The sequence below is a fragment of the Bicyclus anynana genome, chromosome 25 (assembly GCF_947172395.1).
Source record: "Bicyclus anynana chromosome 25, ilBicAnyn1.1, whole genome shotgun sequence".
Lineage (NCBI taxonomy): Eukaryota > Metazoa > Arthropoda > Insecta > Lepidoptera > Nymphalidae > Bicyclus > Bicyclus anynana.
The window spans coordinates 7273943-7298954 of NC_069107.1; the positions used below are offsets into that span (position 1 = coordinate 7273943).

General features: G+C 37.7%; 1 protein-coding gene across 2 annotated transcripts in view; it reads right to left on the minus strand.

Annotated features, from left to right (window-relative positions):
* LOC112055973 (uncharacterized) overlaps nucleotides 1-25012 on the minus strand; it is a 743744-nt gene that overhangs the window by 155848 nt on the left and 562884 nt on the right. The window lies entirely within an intron of this gene.

Consider the following 25012-nt stretch of genomic DNA (forward strand, 5'->3'; position numbering starts at 1 on the left):
CGAAAAGCGCAATGTTGGTCGACCCCCCGCTAGGTGGACCGAAGATATCATGCGGGTTGCAGGTAGCTGCTGGATGCTGGCGGCTTGAGACCGTTGTGCTTGGAGGTCCATGTAAGAGGCCTATGTCCAGCAGTGGACGTCAATCAGCTGATAATGATGATGATAAGGGTTAATATTTATACGACAGGGGCAGCAGAAGCGCGTAGCCAATTGTCCCAGCCACCCAGGTTCACAGGACGACCGACCCCTCCGATACCTCCGACCCCTCCGGCCCCTCCTCCTAGACCTCCCTGAGCAGACACCGACGCGAACATCGCGCAAATGCAGGCGATTACGGCGAAGAACAGTAGCTGCAAATAAAATTTAATATTCAAGTTCCCACGGGGTTTGATTTTTTCACATATTTTTTAAAATAAAAGATCAAAATTTTATAAAAAAAGTACTCCACTGTTTATATGTAAGTAAACACAGTGCATGTGTTTACTTACATATATAATGTAAGTAAACACATGCACTGTTTTGTGTTTACTTACATTATATATGTTTGTATATACAGCTTTTAGACTTCTTGAATACACAACTCGATATTACTTGTAGACATTTTCTAGATATTATTTGTTTACGAACGTTGTTAATCTATCATGTTGAAAGAAGGTATAACAGAAAACACTTACGATTTTCATTCTGCTTGGAAAGAAGACGATGTATGTGCTGACTGTTGCAACGCAGTTTATTTATACCATTGCTTATCATTATTTTTAAATAAGTGCAACTGGAAATGGAAGATAATGTGCTAATTAACGAGTTTTTAACTTTTATAAAAAACAAAATTGACGTTATTGACGAGCTGAGTATTGTACAAATAATATATGCAACGATGTCCTTTACCACTAAGTGCATTGGAAGCCGGGAAAACATAATTATTTAACTCCTTTGTATCCGAAGGTGTTAATTTAAATATCAGCCGTAACCAATTGATCGAATTTAAAAGGAAAATAGGACTACTAATTCCTAAATTCAACCAGAACAGGATATAATATATAATAGTTTACGGATAGTAACATAACAAAAATTATTAAAGAAATGGGTAGGGAGAAAAGTCCTGTGTCAGATAAACTGAGCAATGAACGTGACTTACTCGTAGGTATGTGGTGGTAAAAGCATAAAAAGCTGTGTGCTGTATATAATCTTTGCATTAAATATTTGCCCCAAAATTTAATGAAAACAATAGTAATACCGATTGTAAAGAAGGTGATCCAGGTTCGGCCAAGAACTACCGAACTGTTTCTCTATTAGGAAAATTATTAGAACGTTTGTGACAACCCAAACTGCATAAGAATGTGGCAATGCTCAGTTTCGTTTCAGGCCTAGTCTCTCAACAGACAAGGTGGTATTTGGCTTAAAATATCCTCTTAATTACTAAACTAGATACGATACTTCCATCTACGTTTTTTTGTAGACCTAAGTTGGGCTTTCGACCTAGTCAATTATGACATACTCTGGAAGAAATTGTACAAGTCTCAGGTCCCAAAAGAAACTGTGGCCCTGTTAGGATACTAGTAGTGAAACCAAACTAATACTGTTAAATGAGGCGAATCGACCTCTAGTTTTATAAATTACACTGCGGTGTACGTCAAGGGGGGATGACCTCTCCGGATCTCTTCAACAATTACGTGAATAACTTGATAAAGGCTCTGAGAGACACCAATGTCAGATGTCATATATATGGTATATGTATTAATAGCTATGCTAATGATATGGTGATTCTCAGTACCTGTATTAAGGGTCTCAGAAAGTTACTCTCAGTGTATGAGAAATATGCTAACTAAGATTATGGTTTACAAATCGTGTAAGGGACCGGAGAGGATACCAGCTGTCACTTTAAATGGTAAAGCAGTTCAGGTGGTGCAGAAATTTAAGTACCTTGGGCATATATTGACACAAAAATACCCAGATTGACCATGATCTTAAAAATGGTAAGGATGGCTTCCGAGGGATTCAAAACGTCGAGATTCGATGGTAACTCGATTTCGATTTGTGGACTAAATATCTTCCTAACTTAGTACATTAAAAAAGTCATATATCTACTTTGAAAAATGTAAATGTGTAATTTATCTGTGCCAGATTTCATTCAGTAATACATGTCTTTGTTTTAAATATTAGTACTCGTACTGTTCGTAAAGATTTGTTTCCAAATAAATCAGAATTCTATGCAGATCAAGTCGAGGGCAGATTTAATAAAAATAAGAAAATTTATGATGATTATGACAATATTTTATTTAAACGAAAAAAATAATTATATATTCAATAGCTTTTAGATGAGCAGTTGTAAGGTGCTCAATAATCAGACATTCGTGTAAAACCGAGTTAGGCTATTGATCTACATGAAGATAGGATATTGGTATTATAAATGCAATACACCGATGATACCATTCTAACATACAAGGATGATGAATAGGAGCAGTTACAGACTAGCGTTTTTTACGCGCGTAGGTCGTTTTTGAAAACGTTATAGGCTTGTGTTAAACGTGCAGCTCGTACGAGCGTTGAAGCGCTTATAAGCTCGTGTGATCCATGTTGATACGCCACGCTACTACCTTTTCACGTGAATCAGAGTATAGCAAAACATAGCGCGCGTGTAAGCGCGTATGCAGAGACGACAAGCGTACAAAAAACGCTAGTATGAAACCGCTTTCTAGGGTTATATTTATACAGCAGGGTCAAAGTCAGCAGCAGCGCGTAGGCCTTGGTTCCAGCCGTCCAGGTTCACAGAACGACCGACCCCTCCGATACCGCCCCCTCCGGTCCCTCCTCCCAGACCTCCCTGAGCAGATACCGATGCGAACATCGCGCAAATGCAGGCGATTACGGCGAAGAACAGTAGCTGCAAATAAAATGCAAAATTCAAAAATCAAAACTAAAAAATTTATAATTCAAATTCAAAAGTCAAAATTTTTTTTTTCTATTTTAAGCTTATTTTACATACACTTTTATAACATTAAGTTTGTCTGTTGTATTGTCTTGAATCTACCATGGATTCGGAATGCCGGATCTACTGGGAGTTGGCAATAAACGCAATAGTTGTTCATTCGTCATTCAAAAATCAAAATCTATCGATCATCATTATCAACCCATATTCGGCTCACTTTAGCAGTAAACCGAATATGACTTGATACGAGTCTCCTCTCAGAATGACAGGGGTTAGGCCAATAGTCCACCACGCTGGCCCAATGCGGATTGGTAGACTTCACACACGCGGGTAATTAAGAAAATTCTCTGGTGTGCAGGATCCTCACGATGTTTTTCTTTCACCGTTTGAGACACGTGATATTTAATTTCTTAAAATGCACACAACTGAAAAGTTGGACGTGCATACCCCGGACCGGTTCGGACCTACAACCCCCGGAATCGGAATCTGAGGTCATATCCACTGGGCTATCAAGGTTCTCTATATAATAAATATATATAAAAATATTATTCACACTTTATTAATAACTAGCAGACACCCGCGTTATCGTGGGAATGCTTCGATAATAATAGTTTGACTAGGATTTTTTTAGGCAACCTATTCGCAATATATTTTTCAAGGTACTAAAGATATGTAATACTTTTCATTAAATAAACAGATGGGTGAACATCGGATCTAATATGGATGTTCTACTATACTTATAGTAGAACATCCTTATTTATTTTATCATTATTTTATTTATTAAATATTATGATTATTACTTAATAGTCATAATATTTAATAAATAAAATAATTAAAAAAATAAAAAGAAAACCGACTGCATATAAAGTATAATAACTAAAAAGAAAAAAAAAGAACAAGCTCAGGCCAGAAGTGTAGAAACCAATTAGAAACCAGTCGTGGCCTATATTGTGTAGAATTATTTAGGCCTGTAATATTTAGGCCTGTAATATTTAGGCCTGTAATATTTAGGCCTGTAATATTTAATAGGTAAATAAATTTAATATTTAATAGGTAATATGTAATGGGTAAATAGTATTTATAACACTTACGAAATTCATTGTACTTGCAAACTGAAGACGATGTATGTTCTTACTTTTGCAACGCAGTTAATTTATACCATGGCGTTATCATGAATCGTGATACACCATAATATAAATAAACTATAAAAATATATTCGTGGTTCACGATCTATTTATTGCTTAGTAAAACTAAATTGACATGTATAATTAAAATCAAATTTAAATTGATATTGGTTTTTGTTGTAGGTATATTTCATCGTTTGTTTTCTTCTTCTTCTTTGTCGTTACACTTTTTTTTTTATTCTTTACAAGTTAGCCCTCGACTACAATCTCACCTGATGGTAAGTGATGATGCAGTCTAAGTTGGAAGCGGGCTAACTTGTTAGGAGGAGGATGAAAATCCACACTCCTTTCGCTTTCTACACGACATCGTACCGGAACGCTAAATCGCTTTGCGGTACGTTTGTCGGTAGGGTGGTAACTAGCCACGGCCGAAGCCTCCCACCAGCCAGACCTGGACCAATTAAGAAAACCTCAATCGGCCCAGCCGGGGATCGAACCCAGGACCTCCGTCTTGTAAATCCACCGCGCATACCACTGCGCCACGGAGGCCGTCAAATCACTCACTCACTTACACTCTTGACAAAGTGGTCGTGGTCGTCATCCGTCGCCATTCCTCCCGTAGTGTGGCTCTCCTAGCACATTCGTGGAGCGATCCATGGGGAGTGGTTTTTACTTGGTCAGTCCAGCGCATTGGTGATCTGCCACGCGCTCTTGTGTCCTCCACCTTTCCTTGCACCACAAGTCTCTCTATGGACGTGTCATCTCTTCGTGTGATGTTTGTTTTAGCTGTCTTTAAAAAAGAGTGTTGTCGACGCTCGCAAGCTTTTGAGATGTGGGGAAAGTATTAAAAATTTCCTGAAAATACTTCGTCTCGAATGCTCAAGTTTTAAAAAGGGCCAATTTGTGTAAGTAGCCTCATGACAATCAAGAGGAGGAAGATCGCATTTTTCGGGCATTTGCAAAGAGGATCCTTCTATGAGTTTCCTAGATTGATCTTAGAAGTTAAGATACCCGGAAATAGTGCTCCAGGAAGACAGCAAAGAAAGTGGATAGATGATGTCAAAAATTAGACCAAGTTAACGAAGACACAGCTTAAAAATAATGCAAAAGACCGAAAGAACTTTCTACAGATGGCCACCAAACTTCAGTTGGAAGAAGGCACCTAATTATGATGATTTAGCTGTATCATCATCATCATAAACATGGACATAGGCCTTTCCGATAGCGCGCCACCACACACGATCCTCCGCCTTCCTCATCCAGCCACTTCCCACAACCTTCTTGATGTCGTCGGACCATCTAGCTGGAGGGCGTCCTACACTGCGTTTGCTGGTACGCGGTCTCCACTCCAGAACACGGCTGCCCCAACAGCCATCTGTTTTACAACAGATATGGCCCGCCCACTGCCACTTCAGTTTGCTAATCCTTTGGGCTGCATCAATTATTTCCTCGTTCCGGATTTTATCCTTCAGAGAGTTTGAAGGGTAAAATGCTTAGCTATATAGCACAAGATAGGATCAAATAGATAAGCAGTCACAAGTCAAACTAGGACAGCAGGTATACAGCCGAAGGTTCTACAGAGGTACATGTTCGTATAAGAAAATTCTTAACAATCTAATAAGAAGATGCCCATCAGGTGCAAGTTTTGTGTCAGTGGGTTAATACTTTGCACCGCGTAACTGAATTACGTGCGCTTAAACCTTTTAACGTTCAATTAATTAGGTGAGATAAAATAAATTTTAAAATAAACGTGTGTGTTTCCGGACGCTAGACTGAATAAATATTATTTATTGATTTTAATAAGTAATCGTTGCAGAGGTGTGAAGAGCAACAAAATATCATAAAATACTCTTTTAAAATAGGCTGTGGTCGTAAAATCTGGTCTGAAATTAGCTAATCTGGCACCCTTGATAGTTGATACACTGTCAAGTGCAAATGTTAGATGTGCCAGATGTAACGCGTTACGTTACTCTTCCGAAAGCTTACTTGAAAAAAAATCACATGAAGATATTCCTAAAGAAATAGAACCGACTTTAAAATTAGAAAATAAGCCAGTGACGTATGAATTAAAGCCGTTTCTGAAAGTTTTCATGATTTAAACGGCTTGAGTTAATGCATCACTGTGTTGGTACCGCCTTCAAAGTGATCTGGAGGTAGCACGTACGATGTTATTTTTCACTTTTTAGTTTATTTTCTAATTTTGAAGTCGGTTCAATTTATTATGATTTTTTTTATTTTTACATTTTTAGTGATTGGTTAGGTACTCCTGAATAAGGTTTAGGTTACAACTTAATGACTGACCTAAGTGACCGCGCACCCGCTTTTTCCGGGGTTAAAAATAAAGTGTTTAAAAAATAAGAAACGCACTGGCCACCCCTCCGGTTTTCGAAAGTTCCCGTCAATATCTCCAGAATTTCATTATCAGATCCTGGTTTCATTGTCGTGGTACCTACCATGCTATTATTATATAATAGCATGGTAGGCGGCAAAATTCAAGAGTGAAAAGCACTGTCACCCACACCATGCTGTAGTGTACGAACTGTAGTAGCCTTTTAGCGCATACCACTGCGCCACGGCCTCCGTGGCGCAGTGGTATGCGTGGTGGATTTACAAAACGGAGGTCCTGAGTTCGATCCCCGGCTGGGCAGATTGAGATTTTCTTAATTTGTCTACGTCTGGCTGGTGGGAGGCTTCGGCCGTGGCTAGTTACCACCCTATCGGCAAAGACGTACCGCCAAGCGATTTAGCGTTCCAGTACGATGACGTGTAGAAACCGAAAGGAGTGTGGTTTTTCATCCTCCTCCTAACAAGTTAGCCCGCTTCCATCTTAGATTGCATCATCCCTTACCATCAGGTGAGATTGTAGTCAAGGGCTAACTTGTAAAGAAAAAAAATTAAATTAAAAAGTAGACATACTTTTAGCTCTAAGCCAATGTGAGCTCTCGTGTTAACCACTAGGTCGACATCAAAAGCGTCTTCATTAAAACAGATTCAAAGCTGTATAGACCGACGGAATCGAGCTATTTCCAAATTTCCAAAATTGCATAGACGCCGCAAACCGGCACTCCCCCCAGGGATAGGGGCAAACGGGGATTTATGTGAGTGATGCGTTCATTTGCTTCCAGCTATTGAAATAGAATCCAATTTTCTGTATTATTAACCGACTTCCAAAAAGGAGGAGGTTCTACTTTCGGCTGTATGTATGTTTTTTATGTATGTCCATCGATAATTCCGTCATTTATGGACTGAACACGAGAGATCAGTTTGAAGGCGGTGCCAAGCCAGTGATGTTTTGATTAAACCCGTTTAAACTACAAAATTTCTGTGGTTCTTTCAGAAACAGCTTTAATTAAAACACGACACTGGATTGGCACCGCCTTCAAACTGATCAGAAGGTAGCACATAGGAAATATGTTATTTTTAGCTTTTTAGTTTAAGTTAATTATTGAGTTGGAAGTCGGTTGAATTTTTTTTATTAAAATTTTTGTTATCAACCCATATTCGGTTCACTGGTGAACTCGAGTCTCTTATCAGAATGAGAGTGGTTAGGCCAATAGTCCACCAAGCTGACCCAATGCGGATTGGCAGACTTCACACACAGATAATTAAGGTATGCAGGTCTCATCAAGATATTTTCCTTCACTGTTTGAGACACGTGATATTTAATTTCTTAAAATGCACACAACTGAAAAGTTGGAGGTGCATGCCCGGACCGAATTTGAACCTATGCCCTCCGAATCGAAGGCAGATGTTATATCCACTAGGCAATCACGGCTTAAAGTGTCAAAAAGTTAATCTGTATATTTCACACTAAAATCTGTATGATTTTAAAGACCGCCAACCCTAACTACATCAGCGTGGTTAGTTTACGCTCCATATTTCGTCTTCTAGGTAGTAGTACAAAGTATATAAAACATAAATAAAGTCAATAAAAACTGAATATATGAATGATACAACTATAATATAGTCTATATCCAAAAAATAATGACACCTTTCCAAAAAAATTTGAGCAGCTTGTTAAATAATCAAACATAATTAACACAAACATCCAAATAACAGCTTTTCATCATAAAAAAATCAATTTTGAGCTTTTTGCTCGCCCATTTAACCCTAACTAATCGAAATCTTTGATAAACACCACCTTGGCCTATTGGACACACTTTCATTTAACCCTGCACCACCTTTTCCTTTTAGACACAGTTTAATTGTAACCCTAATCGAAAACTTTACACAGCAACCACCTTGTCCTTTTAGACGCCGTTTTCGATAGCAGCTTCGAAGCGGAAACAAATGTGCTGACGTCACGGCAATGACGTCACGGGCGAGCCTCCCTCAGCTCATTACCGCGCAAACAATACTCAATCCGACGGCCGCTAAATTAGAACGAGATTCAGCCGCGCCTGCTGAAAATCACGTTCGATTTTCGAATTCGGTCTATGCCTCGTTTAGTATAGCTTTTTATCGCTATAGTAGTGAGCTGCACGTTCTCTAATGATGTTTCGTATAACTCGCAAGTGCGAGTTTCGAATTCACCGCTATCTTTCTCATTCTACAGTATCGTGTTAAACAGAGAGATAGAGGTAAAGTCAAAAAAAATATCGGCACAGAATAGCCCAGCTGGTGTTAACGCAACGCATCGGAAAGTAATGGTGGTTGAAACCTCACTACGCGGACTGATGCCATCAATTGAGTTTTTCAGAGTCGCTCAATTTCAGCTCATGATTGTGATGTTTGTAAGTCGTAACATGTACTTATGCGTTGGACTTAATTGACTGGCTCATCATTGACTGATAATGAAAAATGACCACAAACTAAACTTGGGGAACTCCATCACCTGCAGGGTGCTTGCCCGTAGTACCAAGAAGAAAAGTCATATGAGAAACTAAAGAGGGTTCTTTTGAAATCGGTTACTTTCAAGTAGCTAACTTTGGGCAATGCATGAGTCAAGCATATTTGCTTGCGCATTCAAACGATCATGTTTATTGGCTATTGGGAATAGCCTTATGATAGTTATAAACAGGTGTCGGTATATTCAAATGGTCATGTTAACTCGCTAATGCGAATATTTAGTGATAGTTTACTTCCATAAGCAGACAATAGGTTTAATATTTAGCAATGCATGACAACACGCGATTAGTTTCGATCAATTGTGCGTGTAGCTTGGTGGTGATAATGCAACAGGCAAGTACACTTGCTAGTGCATTCAAACGGTCGTGTACTGTATAATGCGAATAGTGCAGATAGTTAGCGAGCAGTGGTCAGATATTTAGCAACGCATAGCAACACGCGATTAGATTCAATCAATCTCCCATGAAACTTGTTTTTGATAATGCAACTGTCGAGTAAACTTGCTAGTGCAGATAGTTATGACCATTTTATATTTGGCCAGATAGTTAGCAACGTATTGTGCGCGCGACTTGATGTTGTTAATGCAAAAGTCGTGGTTAGTATACTTGCTGGTCGTGTGTACTAGCTTATGCAAATAGTGTAGTATCAATGTAACGCATGAATCTTGTTTTTGGTATTGCGACTGTTGAGTATACTTGCTAGTGCATTCAAACGGTCGTGTATACTAGCTTATTATGTGAATAGTGTAGTGACAGTTATAAGCGGGCAGTAGGTAGACATTTAGCAACACATCGACCCGAAGATTATGTGATTCTTTTATGCTAATGCAAAAATCGAGTATACTTGCCAGTGCATTCAAACGGTCGTGTGTACTAGCTTACACAAACGATGTAGTGATAGTTTTGAGCGGTCAGATATTTAGCAACGCGTAGCGATTAGCTTCCATCAATAGATTTGATTGCGGTTTCCCACAGTGCGCTGCGGTCTGAATACCTGGCCGTCTTCTTTACGAAATGGAATTTTCAATTCATTTTTAACCGACTTCGAAATAATCTCTTTTTTTTTCGTGTTGAGTAAGTGCCGATGGCTCCATGTGGGAGCACTACGGCGTCACGGGGGGTTTGGGCGCACAGTGAGCACAGACGCATCGCCTGATGAGACCCGAAGGCTGAAATAAAGATAGAGGACGGAACGACTCTCTAAGGGCGTCTTCTATGAGACTCGGCCTAACGATTTTTTTTTTATTCTTTACAAGTTAGCCCTTGACTACAATCTCACCTGCACATCTCAATGGTAAGTGATGATGCAGTCCTTTCGGTTTCTACACGACATCGTACCGGAACGCTAATAGCCACGGCCGAAGCCTCCCACTAGCTATACCTGGACCAATTAGGAAAATCTCAATCTGCCCAGCCGGGGATCGAACCCAGGACCTACGTTTTGTAAATCCTCAGCGCATACCACTGCGCCACAGAGGCCGTCAAAATAATTTATGTATCTAGTGCTTACAAGTTAAAAATCTTGTGAACACCGCTGCCTTCTACCAACTTCTAATATATCTAGATCATCATTGACAACCCCTGTCTTCTACCACCTTCTAATATATCTAGATCATCATTGACAACCCCTGTCTTCTACCACCTTCTAATATATCTAGATCATCATTGACAACCCATGTTCTCAATCGGCTCACTGTTGACCACGAGTCTCCTCTCAGAATCTAGCTAGATATCTTCTTTTAATTATTGTATTTACTTAACCGTTTAATATAATACTATAGTATCTATTTGAAGGGTCCTTCACTCGAAAACGTTCACTTTGCAGGGCAACTAAACATTTTATTTAACTGCGCTATTTCCAGATTTGTACTTCTTTGGTTTACCTGTAACAATAAAAAAATAATTAAATTAGTATGAATACTCACTATAATGTTTTTTTAAATATACCTTTAGGTATATAAATTATTCTTGAAATAAAGAATATTTTGCTATTAATTTGGCATTGGCATTGCTTGGGATTTGGAAATCCTTAAAATAATCTGCTGCTGAAAATCATGATGATAATAAATTAGTTATTTATTTACATTATATTTTTAATAAGTATTTACATGTTTTACATTTGTTTTTTTAATTCCGTGGTTTTTTTAAACCAAAGTTCACAAAAATCGGCTCAGTAATTGAGCCGTGAAAAGGTAACAGAAAGACATACATTCACATTAATAATTAATAATAATATCTACAACTTTAGACAAACTTACTCGTCCTCTTCACATTGATAACTAGCCGACGCAACGGGATAGAACATAGCTTATGATACTCACAAATAACGTGGCTTTCTAAAAGAAAAAAAAATCGGTTCAGTAGATCCAGTGATTACCCCCTATAACCTCACAAACTTTACCTCTTTAATATTAAGTAATAAGTAAGTATTCGAAGAGCCGATGGACGTTGGGGTCACAAAGTGTTGGAATGGCGACCCCGCACCTAGCAGCGCAGTGTTGGCCGACCCCCCACCAGGTGGACTGACGACATCAAGCGAGTCGCAGAGATTCGCTGGATGCAGGTGGCTCAGTATCGTGATTTTTGGAAGTCCCTATAAAAGGCTTATGTCCTGCAGTGGACGTCCATCGGCTGATATGATGAATATTGACTGTGTGTGGACACTATATTGAGTATTTAAGCCTTAAAACGTTAGAAAAAAGTAACATTTGCATTTAAAACATTAGTTACGATAAAAAAATTAAAGAAAAAAAATCTTTTTCATATTCAGTTTCGAGCTCGTAAAATCGCAAAAAATATGCGAACGTTTATTATAACCGTACAAAGCCGTAAGTTATATGTATTATAGACAATATGTTATGTGGATATCGGTGGCCATGATTTAACCAACAATGGCTTGGTGTTTTATCTAGTGTATTTATGTCGCTATATACAGCGCGGCGAGGCGATTTGGCTCGCTCCGCAATCATAATCCAATCATGGGAACGCGGCCATTTTAGATTAATAGTTTTTTTTTTAATATTTTGTTTTAACGCAGTTTAGGGTTCTTACAGTTTGGAAACATTCACACATACGTGTATCTGGCACAGATTTTTTTTTTTGGCACTGATTAATTTTCTGGCACTGATTATTTCCCTGGCACAGATTATTTCCCTGGCACAGATTATTTCCCTGGCACAGATGATTTCTCTCGCACAGATTATTATTTTCATGGCGAGTATCTCGAAGAATTCAAAATAAATGTTAAAGGGGAATGTCCACCAGCCCATACAACTTTGGCCCAAGAAACCCAGTTACGCCCCCCCATAAAAGTATATGGAGATGATAATATGATGTATAAATAAGGATTTGGTTAAATAATTTTTTTAATAAAAGTTTGCTAGACATAAAAAAAAAATATTTTATTTTATCACTCTCACTGCTCAAAAAGTACACCGGAGATGAAGTAACATTAAAGCTGTACATGAATAGATTTATTGTTTTATCTAAACCAACAAGCTTAACAAATAAATCAATAAATGAAACAACCAACCAACCAGGCAGTGGCGTGCATATGGTTGTCGATCAGGGTATGCACTAGTAATAAAATTAAGCAAAGTGGAAAAATCTGTATTTACTAATGAAGACAACTCTTAGGATATGCAGTACTTTAATGCATGTATGAAGTGCACACCACTACTTGGAGGCCATTGGATCAGCTTCTACTAGAAGAAATTATTGTAATGATGTTAACAATTGTAAATTATAATATTGTATTACTTTTCTAAAAAAGAGTGACTGTTGAGTTTCTTGCTGACTCTCCTCAGCAGAACTTGTCTTCCTATCTGGTGATGAGGTCTGTCTGTCTGTCTGGAGATGGACAAATAGTCAACCTTATTATTTCAAAAGTGCTTGTTTGCAAAACCAAGGCTTAGTTTACAAGCACTGTAAATAAATGAATTTACAAATGTATTACAGCGAGGAAAACAACATTGATTTGGAGTGTTTGTCGCTATTATATAATTATTTTCCGTTCTTCAGTTGAGCAAGATGCTGCTTTATCAGTCGTTTTCCAGCAATTTTGACAAACTTGGAATGACTCTGGATAACTGAAATAGTAATAAAATATGAAAATCCAGCAAATAATTTAATCAGAGTTTTAAAATTGGTTTACTTAGTGGATTTAATAATGTTATGTTATTCCACAAGTCAAGTTTATTCGTCGTCATCATCAACCCATATTCGGCTCACTACTGAGCTCGAGTCTCCTCTCAGAATGATAGGGGTTAGGCCAATAGTCCACCACACTGGCCCAATGCGGATTGGCAGACTTCACACACGCAGAGAATTAAGATAATTCTCTAGTATGCACAATTTATTACTGTTTTAAAATTGGTTTAGGGTGTGAAAATGTAGCAAACTGACATACAAACTCACAGTTCACATTTAATATTAATCAGGAAAGTAGGATAAATATACTATAATACTTCTATGCACTAAATATTGCTTGAACAAACCATCAACAATGCAAGAAAACCTATGTGCTGTCCTACATCTGACTAGATGTTATGCCTTCTACGCCAGTAATTACACAGTAAATGTACTTTTTAATACAGCAATATTGGTTAGTCATAAAAATACACTGAGCGACACTTCAACACTTATATGGGAAACTACACTCTGTTGTGATTTGACACAATAACATGACAAAAATTATTAAAGTTATACATATTATTTCTTATGAATAATAATCGTTTTTCACATTAAAAATGGATCAAACATTATTTGTGCTGCCTGCACCTGCTGTGTACTTGTTTACGAGCATGTTTCAAACATAGTGTATTCGTATTTTCGTGACATTTTATTGACAATTGATGCCAACTATAATAATTTTAATATTGATATTAACATTGATTAATGCAGCGTAAATGTCCTCTTGTATTTACATCTGAGAGCTGAAATAAACTTGTAATTTTTCCGGTTCAGGGTCAACATTATTCGAATTTCGAATTTAACTTCGTGCAAGTTTTATTTATATTATAGCTGTGGTTTGAAAAATTATAATTCGGTTCAAAAAATACTGAAGGTAAACAGAAAACAGACAAAATCAGTAAATTAATTCAATGACATTAGCTAATTATTAAAATGAGAATGACATTGACAATTATTGACATCAACAGATAATCTGTCCAAAAGTCAAATCGATGTTGCCATACGAAACACGAAAAATCGAATAACTTCGTATCGATTTCTAATTGAATAATTTTATTACTAGAATAACACGTCATTGTTTTCACCATCTTTTATACGACGCAATGGTTTTTATTGGTTTTCAATAATAAATAAAGTGATTCAAGAAGAAGGTTTATACAAGTAGTTTGTCATGATATTGCGTTTTCATCCGGACAAAATTGCGGACGCCTGCAATTTTATGTCAATGTATTATGTAAACATAATATATTATCTACAATATGTATACTATTTATACATACATAGAAATATATAGAATTTGATTTAGTTAGATCGGATGAAAGGAAAAAGTTATCGGAAGAAAGGGATTGAATATCAACTATTAAGACCACTTTGACCACTTATGTATATCAGCTTAGTATAGCTGTAGCTTGCGTGTTGGCCGATCGTGTAGCTAGCTTATATAGAGTATGGAAAAATTGTATAAAAAACCGCATTGCACGCGCCGAAGTTACGGGCTTGCGCTACTACTCATATTATATATTATACTAGCTGACGCCGCGCGGTTTACCCGCGTGGTTCCCGTTCCCGTAGGAATGCGGAGATAATATATAGCTTATAGCCTCTCTCGATAAATGGGTTATCTAACACTGAAATAATTTTTCAAATCGGACCAGTAGTGCCTGAGATTAAAAAACAAACAAACAAATTCTCCAGCTTTATAATATTAGTATAGATAGTATTTAAATGGCGTAGTTGGTAATGTTTCTACGCAGTGATCCTATGTTCTTAATGTTATGCTCGATTATTATTATTATCCATTTAAATATCGATTAAACTAAAAAAAATCAGTTGAGTTCTTAGTGGTTGGTTATTGCGAAAAATATAATAGGTACTTTGATATCAAGAAACGTTTTATAATGTCGACTATGCAATGGTTTTTAAAGAGTGAGGCAGATATTATAATCAAAAACATTATAATCTATTACAACTTTTGCTTTTCCAGGTGATTTTGTTGTAGAAAAAGATCGATTATTATTATTCGGTTAAAATATTGATTAAACCAAATAAATCATTTAGCTGGCAACACTGTTCATGTTCGTGTCTTCAAAAATGTCATACAACAACTATAATATTGTCAAATATCGTTGTGAAACTTATTTTTTGGGGAAAGTTATAGCAAACCGCTATGGATAAAGTAATTTATTCATTATTAAACAAAAATTATCAAGTATTTTTTAGTTTTATGTAAAGTGGGGGGCGGGGACGAAAGGTCTGGGCCGGGAATGGACATTCCCCTTTAATTAATACAACGGTGGATGTTGGGCAGTCAGTCAGAGTTGTCTCTTAGCAATAAAGTACTGGTGTATTGCGCAGTACTTAAGCCCATCTAGCTTTATGGAGTCCAGATATGGGGTTCCCTTTGCAAATCTAACATATAATTTGTTAGATTACATTACATTACAAAGAGTTCAGAATAGAATACTAAGAACAATAACCACTGCGCCCTGGTTTACACGAAACAATGAAATACACCAGTATTTAGAAATGCCAACAGTCTTAGAAGAGATAAACAAATATAAGCTGAAACACAAAGAATGATTGCTGAAACATCCCAATCCACTGGTCTCCGGGCTATTAACTGTGGAAAGAGTTAAGCGGTTAAAGCGAGCTGACTCTGTGCAGACTTGAAGACAATGGTCTTCCTGTCTGGTAAAGTCAAATTTATTCCACCAAAATATGCTTTAAGTATACGGAACACATCTTGCAAAGGCAAACGACCATTCATATCTAACTGCCTCCAATTTTCCCAAACTCCGTAACGCAATTAGCTAAGAGCAGATAATACCCTCCCCAAGGTCAACAAAGCACCCTAATCTAAAAACTGCAGTCTCTATTATAGGTTGTTTGTCCACCCCAAATCTACTTCTATGCGCGCATTGTTTATTTTTCATTACGACATGTGCGTTAGGCGCTAGTGGCAATTCAAAATTGTTAATAATAATATTTTTTTTCGAAATGCCAGATGGGGGTGTGGTTTTATATCCAATTATTTGTAATCTTCCATTGTTTGCTTTTGGAAATTTCAATGAATATTATTATGCTGTCAAAAGCTCAGTCACTACTCGTAAACAGGCGATGGAGCGAGCGAGCGAGCGAGCGAAATAGTCGGGTAAGTTCGTTAACGACAGTCCCATGATATGCGGGCGACGGGGGGAAAGAATGTGCAGGTATGAAATCGTGCGTGCGGGGAAGTGAAGTGCATCAGTCGTCGGGTTTTCATTCATCGCTATACGCCCCGCGCGGCAAATCGGGAGTGTTACGAACGAAGTTGCCAAGCTATATAGTGTGAGTATCTCGGCGGTATATTAAAACTGTCTACTGTAAAATACTAATATTATAAAGAGGTAAAGTTTGTTAGATTGTGGGGGGTCTCTGGATCTACTGAGCCAATTTTGGAAATTATTTTACCAATAGAAAGCGACGTTATTTGCGAGTGTTATGTGGTAAATGTTATGCCCTCAGCGGCCCATCGGAAGTGTTACGAACGAAGTTGCCAAGCTATATACTATGAGTATATCTGCGGTATATTAAATCTATACTAATATTATAAATAGGTAAAGTTTGTTAGGTTGTAGGGGGTAATCTCAAGTACCTGTACCAATATAAAGCCACGTTATTTGCGAGTGTTATATGTTAAATGTTATCCCCGCATTCCAACGGGAACAAGATCTATGCGGCTGACACCGTGATACGTCGGATAGTCAGAAATAAGGAGATTCATCGAAAAACCAAGTATACTTACACCTAGTAATTACTAGGTGTAACTAACTTAGTCTAACTTAGTCCCTCGTCCATTGCCACTTATTTAAAAACCAAAGTTTCCTACACCTAGTAAATACTAGGTGTAGCTAGCGGCAATGGACGAGGGACTAAGTTCGAAGAAGAACGTTGGGGTCATTAGACACCCCGAAATCCAAAAAGTTTTGGTACATCCACTAATTAATGGACCAATAACATGCCTCTGCATCCGGTGTAGCTGTTTTTTTTTTTTTTGTTTTTTTCTTTTTTTTTTATTGTTTACAAGTTAGCCCTTGACTACAAACTCACCTGATGGTAAGTGATGATGCAATCTAAGATGGAAACGGGCTAACTTGTTAGCGTTAGTTTCTACACGACATCGTGCCGGAACGCTCAATCGTTTGGCGGCACATCTTTGCCGGTAGGGTGGTAACTAGCCACGGCCGAAGTCTCCCACCAGCCAGACCTGGACAAATTAAGAAAATCTCAATCTGCCCAGCCGGGGATCGAACCCAGGACCTCCGTCTTGTAAATCCACCGCGCTTACCACTGCGCCACAGAGGTTGTTTTAAAAAATCAGAATTTACCATCATACATATACTTTCCTCAAGTAATTTCGTAGTTTTATATTTTTCCGTGAAATCGTGGTTACTCTAATTTATTTAAAACCCATTATAATTATATGTAATAATAAAACTGAAAATTACTTGCTTCATATCACTAAAGTTCATATAACTGAAGTCCTTGTAAACAAAGTTCTTACGCAATTATTATAACAATAAAATAAGCATATACGGTATAGGTACTAAACGGGTAAGCGAAAGGAATTCTAACCAATCATATTAGCGCAAATTTGCCTCATATAATTTGGATATTAGACCAAGAGCTAGTGGAACATTTTTGCTATCATCATATCAGTCGATGGACGTCTACTGCAGAACATAGGCCTTTTGTAGGGACTTCCAAACATCATGATCTTGAGTCGCTTGCATTTAGCGAATCCCTGCGACTCTCTCTTTAAATGAAGGTGTGATTGTAATAATATTAATGTCAGAAATAAAAAATAAAATTGTTGCACATCACACTAGGTTACAAAAAAATAGTAATTCTTTTAAAAAAATAGTATTCTTTAAAGAAATTGCATATGTTTTTATAATAAACTACCACATGAAGCCACTGGAATGTCTCTCAAAAAGTTCAAAGTGTTTATTAAACGCAAGCCTTTAGGAAAGTCTTACTATAGTGTTAATGATTATGTAAATGATAAAAAAGCTTGGTGTTAAATTGTATTATACGACTGTGTGCTTAGTATGGTATAAGTTTGTAAAATGGTGGTAAACAAAAAAAAAAACCTTGGCTGAGTTTGTGGTGGGCTCTTCTCAGACCAAGGCGCGTTTGGAACCCTCGTAACTTCGACTATTATTACCACCATTAGATAAATTAAATTTATGACATAATCCTGACTTTTCAAAAGTGCTTGTAAACTAAGATTAATTGAAATACCTAAATGAATTTTTGAATTATGAATTTGATGTCTTTAGACTACCTGGTGGGGGGTCGACCAACACTGCCCTTTCTAGCAACTCGGTACCCCAACGTCCATCGGCACTTCGATGTATGTGCCCCACTTCAGCTTACCGACTCATTGAGCTATGTCGGTGACTTTGGTTCTTCTGCGGATCTCTTCATTTCTGATTCGATGACACAGAGACATTCCAAGCATTGTGGCAGTGATTTTTCGGTTTTACATTCATCTAATATCACGTCCCAGGTCAAGACAGTAACCTGCGGATCCAGTTTAGAAAATATAAAATTACTAGCGGACGCCCGCGACTTCGTCCGCGTGGAATTTAGTTTTTCACATATCCTCGGGAACCATAGATTTTTCGGCATGAAAAGTAGTCTATGCTTTAATCCAAACTAAAATCTATTTCTATTCCAAATTTCAGCCAAATCGGTTTAGTAGTTCCGGCGTTAAAGAGTAACAAACATCCATATAAACTTTCGAGTTTATAATATTATTCCTATTATATAATATTAATCCTAATCTTAGGATTAAGATTAGGATTAGCATAGATAAATTGTGCTGGAAATCTATTTTGTGGACCCAGAGTGGTCTTCATAATCATTATAGTCATAAATTAATAAACCATCCAAATAGACAAAAAAATACATTATTTTTAACAAGGACATTCATTATTAAGCTAAGAGTGATTATAATCTATAATAACTACTTGATAATGGCCACTAGCTCTCGGACTACAATAATACAGCCGGAATACATCAGTAGCGCCCTCTGTGGCACCCGAAACAAGATGGCGCCTTGGGTGAGCGAATTTTTTCCACCGTTTTTGCTTTATTATACAATCAATTTCACGAAAAACGATATCCATTTGGGTAATTTTCCGATGTGGGTTGTAAAAATAAAGGGAGGCGTATAATACGTATTATTGTGACTTTATTTTACCTAGAATTATTATCGCGATATGATGGGTTATATTCTTTTGATGACACTTACGATAGCTTTTGATGACATGTCTGGCACTTACGATGGTCATCATCATCAAACCATATTTGGCTGACTGCTGAGCTCGAGTCTCCTCTCAGAATGAGACGGGTTAGGCCAATAGTCAATCAATCAATCAAAAATCATTTATTTCAAGTAGGCTCAGTTTACAAGCACTTTTGACACGTCAGTTGACTATTTGTAAAGATTCTACCACCGGTTCGGAAGGCAGGTTCTGCTGAGAAGATACCGGCAAGAAACTTAACAGTTGCTCTTTTGAAAAAGTCAGTATTATAATTTACAATTGATAACAATTACTGTTTACATTTCTTATAGTTTTACTTCCTGTGTGAAGGTGGAAGCTGATCCAACGGCCTCCAAGCATCTTTATCATTAAGCAACAATGTTGTAGTACCCTCGACTAAGTAAATGTTTTTTAACACATTGCTTAAAGCTATGCATTGGCAGGTCCATCACAGTCTTGGGGATCTTATTATAGAAGAGTACACCCAAACCTACAAAAGATTTTTTTACTCTTTGGAGACGATATGCAGAAATAACTAACTTATGCCCGTGTCTAGTAAGACGTGGGTTTAAATCTCCTTTTCTTTTGTACAAATTAATATTTTGTCTTACATATACTATACTGTTATAGATATATTGACAGGCTACTGTTAGTATACCTATTTCTTTAAACTTTTGCCGAAGGGACTCGCGTGAGTCCACCACGCTGGCCCAATGCGGATTGGCATAGTTCACACACGCAGAGAATTAAGAAAATTCTCTGGTATGCAGGTTTCCTCACGATGTTTTTCCTTCATCGTTTGAGACACGTGATATTTATACGTGACCTCTGACTCCAATTCCGGCGGGTGTGGGTTTGAATCCGGTCCGGGGCATGCACCTCCAACTTTTCAGCATTTTAAATTAAATATCACGTGTCTCAAACGGTAAAGGAAAAACATCGTGAGGAAACCTGCATACCAGAGAATTTTCTTCATTCTCAGCATACTTATATGAAGTCTGCCAATCCGCATAGGACCAGCGTGGTGGACTAACCCTTCTCATTCTGAGAGGAGACTCGAACTCAGCAGTGAAACGAATATGGGTTGATAATGATGATGAAGTGCAGATATCTGAGAACCTAGAACCTTTCCAATTCCAATCTACTTTCTAGCTATCAAGCTATTGAGTTTATTTTGAGTTTGTATTTGAATTACAAATGTATCGCATCGAGGAGTTTCGGCAAAACTCCATTTGCATGTTGCAATATTGAATAAATTTAAATCGAGAAAGTTTTCCAAATGGAGAAGTTTACTTATTTTGAAAATTTCCACACAACTTCAATAAGGAAACGTATTGGAAAATACATTTGCACTTTGATGTAATTTCACTAATTTGTTAAATTAAATTTCTTTTACCAAGCATTTATTGAAGCACTAGTAGACGCCGCGCGGTTTCACCCGCGTGGTTCCCGTTCCCGTAGGAACACGGGTATAAATATAGCTTATAGCTTTCCTCGATAAAGCCTATCTAACACTGAAAGAATTTTTCTAATCGGACCAGTAGTTCCTGAGTTTATCCCGTTCAAACAAACAAACTCTTCAGCTTAATTATATTAACTAGCTGACACCGCGCGGTTTTACCCGTGTGATTCCTGTTCCCTTAAGAATACGGGGATAAAATATAGCCTATAGCCTTCGTCGATAAATGAGCTATCTTACACAGAAAGAATTTTTCAAATCAGACCAGTAGTTTCTGAGATTAGCGCGTTCAATCAAACAAACAAACAAACGAACCAGCTTTATAATTAATATAAGTATAGATATAGATTTTAAGTAGTATTGGAATTCTTAGAATATTTTCTACAACTTATTACTATCAAGTTAATTTTTCGTGAGTAGCTTCATCTCAATGAGACGATTAACTTTTTTTATTAACGAAAATTCTTGATTCTGGTAGCTAAATGAGTTACCAGGAAATAAAAATTGCGTTAAAAAATACTAATAGACGAAACCGCGGGGCGTCGGCATATAGTCTACAAGCAAACCTTGAGGTTTGAGGTTTTCTTAATTATTAGAGGTCTGGCTGGTGGGAGGCTTCGGCCGTGGCTAGATACAACCCTACCGACAAAGACGTGACGCCAAGCGATTAAGCGTTCCGGTACGATGTCGTGTAGAAACCGAAGGAGTGTGGATTTCATCTTACTCCTAACAAGTTAGCCCGCTTCCATCTTAGATTGCATTCTCACTTACCATCAGGTGAGATTGTAGTCAAGGGCTAACTTGTAGAGTATAAAAAAAAACTAAAAAGGTACTTATAAACACAATAGTAATAACAAAACCGCGCAGTTGCGACTCCATTGTGTCACTAATGAGCGGTAACGTCATTCAAAGTGACATTAAGTGACAGTTTATGGAGTTTAAAACACCGTGAACCAAAGAGTTTATAGATCAGAATAGAATATATTTTTATTTGTCCACACACAAGTAACAAAAGAAACAAACAGAATATACATAAATCTGGTCGTAGACAAAATAGGTATCCACCTCAGCACGATGCCTTTTGACGGCTTCCGTGGCGCAGTGGTATGCGCGGTGGATTTACAAGACGGAGGTCCTGGGTTCGATCCCCGGCTGGGCTGATTGAGGTTTTCTTAATTGGTCCCGGTCTGGCTAGTGGGAGGCTTAGGCCGTGGCTAGTTACCACCCTACCGACAAAGACGTACCGCCAAGCGATTTAGCGTTCCGGTATGATGTCGTGTAGAAACCGAAAGGGGTGTGGATTTTCATCCTCCTCCTAACAAGTTAGCCCGCTTCCATCTTAGACACCATCATCACTTACCATCAGGTGTGATTGTAGTCAAGGGCTAACTTGTAAAGAATAAAAAATAAAAAAACCTGGTTTTCAAGTGAAACCTTGTGTGTTCACAGACGTGTCTACGACTATGTCAAAGTCAAAGTCAAAATTCATTTTTTTCATATGGTTAACTTATACTATATATGGTTAACTTAAAACTTACAACAAAACAAATGTATTCCTATTGGTAACTATGGTCATTGAACTAATGACAGCGATGTGTAACAAGCTTGAGGCGTTTGAGATGTGGGTTTTCAGGCTTCATGATATTCGCAGCATATCATGATGTGCTTCATTCATCATCATTCATGATATGCTGCGAATGTCATGAAGGGATTCGGATAGTGTAGGTAATGTTACAAATAGTACCTGCTTCCCGCCTATTTCGTACAGATAAGTAGTATAGACAAGTGTCGCCGCCTAGCGTATAGTAGCGTCATTTCATTTCATACTTTTATGACTTCCGGTTATTATAGTTAAATTTAATTAAGTAACAATGATTATCAATCAATCCAAACAGTGTAGAGGTTATTATTAATTATTTATATAAATTTAATTATTTATTTTACATGATACAAATTCATCATTGGTTATTTTACTCTTAACTGTGACATCACGTTATGATTTATTTTGTATTTAATTTCTCAACTTTGTGTTTCGATATTTTAATAATATTTTGCGATCGTTATAAATATCCTTTAATTATTAATGTGTATTAGATAGAATTATAACGTTTGGTTTGTATAATAACACTCCGGAACTATTATTAAAAGGTACTTGTATTGTTAACATATTCGTGTTACCAACAGTAGACACTAACTTTGCAAATATTATAAAATAGAGGGTTGTTTAGCAGATTCATTGATATACTACCATCAGCGTGTAATATTAACATTATAGCGGAAGCTATGCTGACATTGTTATCGAATAAATTTGTGTACAGTGAAACTATTATTTTACTTCTCCCACCTTCTGTTACAGTACGCAATATGTGCTGCAAACAATGGGAAAGCCAATAGAGGTTCTACATCAAGTTCAAAGGAGGAAACTCGAATACCTGGGTCATTTATTGCGAAACTTCAAATATCAACCTATATTCGGCTCACTGCTGAGCTCTCGTCACCTCTTAGAATGAGAGGCGTTAGGCCAATAGTCCACCACGCTGGCCGAATGCGGATTGGCAGACTTTACACACGCAGAGAATTAAGAAAATTCTCTGGTGTTTTCCTTGTTTCCTTCACCGTTTGAGACAAATGATATTTAATGTCTGGCCCCGGACCGGACCGAACCCACACCTTTCGGATCAAAAACAAGGATCAAAGATAGAGGTCATATCCACTGGGCTATCACGGCTGCCCCACTGCAAATATGACCTTCTCTTATGGACGTCCACTGCTGGACATAGGCCTCTTGCATGGACCTAAAAACAGAACGGTCTCGAGCCGCCAGCATCCCTAGCGGTTCCCAGAAATCCCCGGTGTTTTGACATTCTCAGTAAGATAAGATTTAACACACAAATGTGTTACGTCATAACTTCGGTAAAGATATACAAAAAAAAAAACTAAGCAATAACTTTTCCATTCGGTAATGGCATCCGATACTCATAATCCTAAAACCGAAAACAATAACACCGCCGCAGCTCATTGCCAACGAGTGGAAGAAATCACCTCCCCGCCAATAACCGCGACAATCGCACCCACGTGCACGACCCTGGAGGTACGCTAACTGGATACGGCTTTTGTACTTACTAGCTGACGCTGCGCGGTTTCACCCGCGTGGTTTCCGTTCCCGTAGGAATATGGGGATAATATATAGCCTGTAGCCTTCCTCGATAAATGGGCTATCTAACACTGAAAGAATTTTTCAAATCGGACCAGTAGTTCCTGAGATTAGCGCGTTCAATCAAACAAACTCTTCAGCTTTATAATATTAGTATAGACTATAGTTAAATTAAGTCCTCGTCTGCGGAGAGTAAGAGATGCACGAATGATGTTTCCATTATGTCAGAGCGATGGGCGACTGTCGTCTCTAGTTGTTCTCACTCACAGAGTTAAGATTTGCAAGCTGCGTGGTGAAGGCGGTGAAACCCATAAAAAAAACCAAACGTCACGCGTCTCCTTGACATCCGCATATACAAACTTTTTTCATAATTTGTATTTCAAAATTTAACACTAACAACAATTAATTTACGATTAATATAATAATCAATAATTAGCAATAAAAAAATACTCCATCTTATTTCCTTAGTCTTTGTAAACAGTTTTTAAAATATTTAAAAACATAAGACGCCATTTTTCTTGAATAATATTGAAAGTTTATGATGCGACGTTTAGTGTCGTACTGACTCGAGGATGTATTCGTTTAAATGCACAAACACACATCACTCTTCAAACAGTGTGCCTAGTGGGAGTTTTCAATATTTTCATACTGTTACTATCGCGTTGACGTAAACGCGAATTTATATGGAATTCAAACATTTGTGCAGTAGTGCCACTAGATGGCGTTGTTTCAATTCCTCAGAAATTACTGTTTACGTTAACGCGATAGTAACAGTATCAAACTGCCACTAGGCCCTCTGAACGGTAAACTGTCGCTCCGACGTTGGTAATGCACATCAAAAACCTAGATACCGCATCCATTTCCATGTGTATCTACTCCTTGGTCCCCGGAGGCCGCGTAAAGTTTTGATAGCAGATGCTCCAATATTTGAGCGGCCCACTTTTATTTAGTTTTCATTTTCCGCGCCGGAGCGCAGCGCGTAACGTTACTGATAACG